Consider the following 7,040-nt stretch of genomic DNA (forward strand, 5'->3'; position numbering starts at 1 on the left):
GCACTTCTAACAGTTTGAGGATAGGATATCGCACAAAGTTCTAGTGTGTTGTGGACATGCATAATGACCGTGACAGTTACTGGTTGGGAGGCGTCACTTGTGGAACTGAGCTACAGCTATTTCTTTGAAATCCACCGTGTAGACTCAGGTGGAATCATGACCCATAGGGTAGAAGAGAAGTCCATTTGGAAAATGTTTTTATACACACCAGAGTAGTGTACTGCGGTAAAGAAAGACAAGCTTGAACCATTTGTAGGTAAGTGGATGCACCTTGTTAATTTTTTTGTTTTGTTTTGTTTTGTTTTGTTTTGAAACAGTCACACTTTGTAGTCCAGGCGGGTCTCGAACTCACAGTGATCCCCCTGCCTCAGCCTCCCCAGTGCTGTGATAACAGGCATGAACCATCATGCTTGAAAACACAAATTTCAAATAAAAAAATGGGAGCACATGTTTAAATGTGACACTATTTCTTTTATGTGAGAAACCTAAAGGGTAAGGACAGAAGTGTGTGGCGGATACCAGGAAGGAGGAAAAATGTGTTCATGCAGCAAGTGGAACAAAAGCAAGGAGCCTGGAAGGGATGGGAGGAAAGAGGGGCATGAGAACAGAGGGGCAGAGTGGAAGCACAGCTTTGGTAAGGGGAGGCGGAGACAGGATTGAAGTAGGGCTGGGAGCAGGGAGAAAGAGGGCTGCAGGCACAGTACGGGCGGGCACAAGCTGCCTGTGATGGAGGTGATCCTGCCTGCATGTATGGTGGAAGTGCAGCTATAAAATTAATTTTTAAGGGCTGGCCTGATAGCTTAGCGGACTAAAGCACCTGCTTAGGCAGAGCACAGTGGCCGGGGTTTGGTCCCCGGCATGCCGTGTGGTGACTGAGACTTGCTGTGGTTGTGTGCACCTGTGATCCCAGCGCTTGGGAGGCTGAAAACACGAGGATCACTAGGAGTCCAATCTACATAGTGAGACCCTGTAGACCCTGTAAACCCTGTCTTAAATACAAAGAAAAAATAAAATTAATTTTAAGAAAGATAACAATTAGAACAGAGACTCAGTCCTAGCCTAGGCCCGGTGAGTGTGTGGGAGAGCTTCCGGCTACCCTGTGCTGGCGGGACCTACTGGTTCCAGCACAGGTGCAGTGTGGGTGAGACCCTCTTCCACCCCCATGGGACCCCCCCACCGCTCCGCAGCCCCTCCCCTACCCCACCCACCGAGTAGGAATTTCTGCTGCATTCTGGGGACCCCCAGACCCAGTCCTAGCCCAGGCCTGGTGAGTGTGTGGGAGAGCTTCTGGCTACCCAGCGCAGGCGGGACCTACTGGTCCCAGCTCAGGTGCAGCTTGGGTGAGACCCTCTTCCACCCTCTTGGGACGCCCCCCACAACTCCGCAGCACCTCCCCCACCCCACCTGCAGAGTAGGAATTTCTGCCGCATTCCGGGGAACCCCCAGATCCAGTCCTAGTCCAGGCCCGGTGAGTGTGTGGGAGAGCTGCCTCTACCCCTACTCCACCTTGTCCCCTCCAGACTCAGCTCACGCCTGGCATACAGGTGTGGGGTGAAACCCTTCAGCTTTAATCCCTGCAGAGAGTGTAGGGGACAGAACCACCCAGCTAGTCTAGGAGCAGAACATCTTGCCAGAGGGGCACAACAGGTTCACCTCCAAGGGCAGCAGCAGGAAGGAGCTGAGCACAGCAGCAGACCCAAGCCAGGCATAGCTGGATAAATCCAAACTTTGTAGATCTACACCTGAACTTCAGTAGGTGCTAAGGCTATAACTGCAACAAAGATCTACAACAAAGGTCAGAAGACAGTGCTATACAAAATGACAACGAGAAGGAGCAAAATGCAATCTCAGACCCCAAACCCACCCATAACAAGTGCAGAGGACACTAACACAGAACAAATTGGGAATCACACAGCTGAAAGCAATGAATCAACAGCTTCTGAAATAAAGAAACAGCTGCAGAAAGGTATAGAGGAACTCAGATTGGAAATAAAAAAAAGAAATCCCTGAATTAATAACATCTGCAGTAAAGAATCAAATGCACAAACATGGAGGAAACCCAGTGTCCACCCAGAACAAGTGCAGAGGATACTAGCTCAGCTCAAATATATGAATTAATAGTGTCGATAGTAAATAAACAATTAGAACAGAAAAAAGTTACTTATGTTAAACAAGTAGCAAAAACAAACCACACAGGGAAAATAATAACAGTTTTTTTTAGTTCAAATAACTGGACAGAGACTAAGCGTATCAGCCACCTCAATAAAAGCAGATGGACTCAACTCACATGTTTTGCAGAAGATGAGGCTCAGCTGAGCGAGTCTAGTTTTTTGCTGAATAGGAGAATTTATCCCAATGAACACAGGTGGAGAGGGAAAGAGGTAGAGGTGGACAGAAGAATTCCAGGCAAGCGGGAGGCAGGGTGAAATCGGGGGCTGCCCTTGCAGTAGTGGATAAGTGGAATTCACATTAAGATATATTCGACCTGGGCTGGCCAAATAGCTCAGCAGATTAAAGCACCTTCAAACAGGTGCAGGGGCCAGGGGTTCGATCCCCAGGCCTGCTTGCCGGTCCCCCCCCCAGGCACGCTGAGACTGCAATTGAGACTGGGCGTGGTGGCTCAGGCCTGTAATCCCCGCTCTTGGGACGCTGTAAACAGGCGGGTCACTGATACATTGACTAGTCATAATCAGACCCATATAGCTGTATCCAAGAGAGACATTCCTGTCCTGCTGCCTCACTCAAGGCACTTATTTCCCCAGCTGCAGGCAGAAGCTCGCAGCAGCCGCAGTGCAGCTACCTTCGGCTAGACAAGGCGACCCACGGCGGAGGACGCCGCAGCACTGCACACACCGAAGGTTTGCAGAACCATGTGATTCTTATCTTAACAATCTGGACCAAAGTGATGTTAACCAAGAAGTTGCAGCCTGTGACCCATGGGCTACATCCAGATTGCTGACATCTATTTTTGTGTATTACGTTGTATGGGGCCAAAGCACACCCAGTTCTTTCCATGCTGTCTCTGCCCACTTTCCAATTCTGGGCATATGTAACAGAGCCAGTGGTTCTCCAAGCCCAAGAGTGTTTGTTATCTGGCCCTTTCCAAAACAAAGTTGATCCATGCTCTAAATCAGATAATTAGAAATCTAAGTGTTACAAGATACACATCAAGGTGAAGGAATTTATAGGTCCCGTGCCAGCTAAGTTTTACCATATTCTTTATGACAGCAATACATAGGAGTCCATTCTGTTGATTTGTTGTTCATTGTTATGGTCAGAATTTTCTACCTTTTCTTGCATATAGGTTAACATACACATTCCTTTAAAATTAGTTCTGTAGTTAAGTATGTTAGAAACATGCCACATATTGTTGTCCTTCCTTGGAACATCTCCTAGCCTACATGACAACCTAGCTGGGCATGGTGGTGCACCCCTGAAATCCTAGCACTTGGGAGGCTGAGGCAGGAGGATCACTGGGAGTTCAAAGCCAGTCTGGGCTACATAGTGAGTTCAAGGCCTGCCTGAACTGCATAGTGAAGCCTTATTTTAAAAAGACAGAAACAAACAAAACACCTGAGCAGAAAGATTTCTCAATTTTCATTGTATATGTAAAATAAAAGGTATTTATAAGGATATATTTTAATAGCACACACGAAAAGAATTATAGTTTTAAAACTCACTGTATCAATGACACTAGTTAAAAGTAAATCCAGTGGTGTGGGAGATGGCTCAGAGGCGTGAGCACCTAGCTGGCAAACACAAGGATTGAGGTCAATTCCTGGCCCCATAAGTCATGTGTTCTCGGCCCCATATGCGGGTGCCCACCGTGCAGCCCCAGAACTGGGCATGGTGGCACCTGCCTGTAATCCCAGCACTCTGGGGGTTGAGACTGGAGGATCTCTGTGAGTTCGAGATCAGCCTGGGGGCTACAAAAGTGAGCAGAAGGCCAGCCCAAACTGCAGAGCGAGACCCTGTTTCAAAAAACAAACAAACAAAGAAACACCACCACCACCAATGAAAACTAAATCCAATTAAAGATGATAAAGCTGTACACATAGGTGGGTAACAAGTGAGGTAGAGGAAAAGTTGTAGGACTAACAGAAAAAGCCTCTTTCCCTGTAGTATATTCAATGAGTACGGGGGGCAGCAGGTTGACACAGCTGATCGAACATTTCAAACTAGTGACTGCAGAGGATTTTGAGCCTTCAAAATGACACAGAGAAACGGTACGTGTCTGAGGTGATGGTCCTGCCCACCGCTCTGACCGGACCCTTACACGCTGTGTAACATCTTGAAGCACTGTACTGTTCCCATAAATACACATAATTATTGTCAGGTAAACAAAGATGTATTTAAAAATGGAGACAAAAAATTGATTTTATATAAAGAACTGTGTTTAAGTCATTTGTTGTTATAGTATTACAGCTAACAGCAATATGCAGATTGCTAATTAGGAATGAGAGTCAATTAAAAACAAAATTTAAATCAAACAAAGCCACAGGACAGCCCTCCTTCCATTTTCTCTTATCCATTTCTCAGAGATAATCATAGTTAATTGAAATCTTCTATGTTCTTTGAAAAGAAAAAAGAAAATGGAGATTTATCTATTTACATTTTTCATTTTTTGTAAATGTCTCCAAACTGAGTCTTTTCCAGATAGAATAGCTGCTTTTTAATATTTGTTGTTTTGTTGCTGCTGTTTATTTTTGCAACTGAAAAAATCCTGAAATGAAATCTTTTTTTTTTTTTTTGTGGAACAGGGGATTGAACTCAGGCCCTTGTGCTTGCCAGGGAAGCGCTTACTCCACTGAGCCATCTCCCCGGCCTGTGAAATGAAATCTTTATGCACATATTTTGATACAATTATGTCAATGCATAGAGTAAAATCCTAGTGGAGTTTCTAGGTGACGTCTCCAAGCGTGAAGGAACTGTGTTCTCTACGGGTAGGTTACTACATATTCAACAATGGAGGAGGCGTTCTTCCTCCACATCCCTACTTAGAGCAAAGCTTTTGTTTGAGAATATCTTTCTGTAAACACCACCTATTTAAAAGTAATCACTGAGGGAATTCTGTGCTTTGCTGTAAGCACTCCTTAGAAGTGGGCACGTGACTAGTGCGTCCCTACACGAGATTAAACACATGAGATCAAAATTTACAGAAATGTACCGTGGTAAACTGAGCGGACTGAGGAGGAAGTTTTCCAGCCGATTTCTGAACAGAGCCAGGAATTATTATGCTATTGTGGAGCTCTGCAGTCGGCATGCCTGAGTAACTCCTCAATACGAGATGGCCCGAGTACCGGCGAAAGGATACCGGTGTCCTGTAGATGTTGTTTTTACAGTTGTTTGCATTACTTTGTGGGAGTCACATGCCAGGGGTTTTAAACTGACCTAAATGAACTCCATGTGTCTTCCTGTGGGTCGCTATTGTTGGGTAATAATCCTGCAGAGGATTTGAGATTTTTCTCAAGAATATCACATTTACATCAACCTCAGCTTCAATGACAGGTTAGAGCCCGGGAAAGAGCCAGGGGCGGGGTGAGGGGTGCAGCTGCTGTCACCAAGGATCTGTGTGCCGCAGAGCTCTGGCCTCTTCCAAAATCACAGCTCCTTGCACTGTTGAACCAATAAATACATTTAGACACGTCTGCTCACTGCGCTAACACAAGAATTCACATTTATTTATTTATTTTGAGGCAGGGTCTCGCTGGGCATTGCAGGCTGGCATTGAGCTCGCTCTGTAGCCCAGGCTGGTCTCAAATTCTCAACGATCCTCCTGCCTCAGCCTCCTGAGTGCTGGGACTACAGGTGTATGCCACCATGCCTGGGAAGAGCTCACATCGAAAACAGACTGTAAAAGCTGGCTGTGGTCATTGGAAAGTTGGCGTCTTGTCCATAAGGTGAGGATTTTTTTCCCCCTGAATGCAAGCCTGTAAGACCAGGAATATTCTTCCTGTCCCCTCCTGCCATGCAACTGGTTGGAAAGGCAGTAGTTGGTTTTATTATTTTTAAAAATTAATTTCTTCTGGTGTTTTAGCAGCCTAAGGTCAACTATTGGCTAAAAATGGCTGGAAAATCTTTCAATCATCAAGTGAGTAACAGCCAAAGGATTTCTTTTAATCTCACGAGCGTGGGCAAGTTCAGATTGAACTACTTGCCAATTTTGCTAAGCTTCTTAGATTGGGCGCAGTCCAGCCTGCCCGAGCGCTATTGAATGGGTGGAAATACTTGCCCAACGAATCCCAAGACCTTTGTTACGCGCAAAGGAACAGCCAGAGGACAGCTGCGCCGCAGTCACATGGTGCGCTCTGCGGAGGGGGCTCACCGCCCGGCTGCTTCTGCCCCTGCGTTGCAGGCCAGGGCTGCCCGGATTGGGCCCGAGAGCCGGGTGGCCAAGCCCAGCACGGCAGGCGTGTCCCCCAGGAGGACCACGACGCATCCTCGCAGCTCAGACAGCCCCTGCTCATCCCAGGTGGCCCGCGCTGCCCGAGAACTGAGGCCCGCTGAGCTCGGCGCGCATCTGATGGTCCTGGCACAGCCGGCCTCCTTCGCGGCCTCTCCCACTCGCTTTCCTCCAGTGGCGACGCTTCACTCCCTTCCAGGCCTCCTCCTAAAGGTTCTCACATAGGAGAGCTGGGCCACACTCTCGGGGGCTTTGGAATTCCTGTTCAGATTCTGCTCGGACAGTCTTTGTGGTTTGCACTTTTGACCACTTGGAGACGGGCGAGGGGCACAAAGGTCGGGGAGCTGCTGCTGGGCTGGGAAGGACCGGAGCTCTCTCCTTGCAGAGGAAGCGAGATCTACAGCACCGGCAGCCACTGAGCCACGGGCACAGCTGGGGGGCTGAGGGTGGGGAGGGGGCGGGCGCAGCTGGGGGGCTGAGGGGGCTGAGGGTGGCAGGCAGGCTTGGAGGAGGGCGCAGTGGCCTGTGGCGGGCGACAGGCTGAAGGACCGGAGCTCTCTCCTTGCAGAGGAAGCGAGATCTACAGCACCGGCAGCCACTGAGCCACGGGCACAGCTGGGGGGCTGAGGGTGGGGAG

Source organism: Octodon degus, unplaced genomic scaffold, assembly GCF_000260255.1.
Source record: "Octodon degus isolate 3935 unplaced genomic scaffold, OctDeg1.0 scaffold00248, whole genome shotgun sequence".
Taxonomy (NCBI): domain Eukaryota; kingdom Metazoa; phylum Chordata; class Mammalia; order Rodentia; family Octodontidae; genus Octodon; species Octodon degus.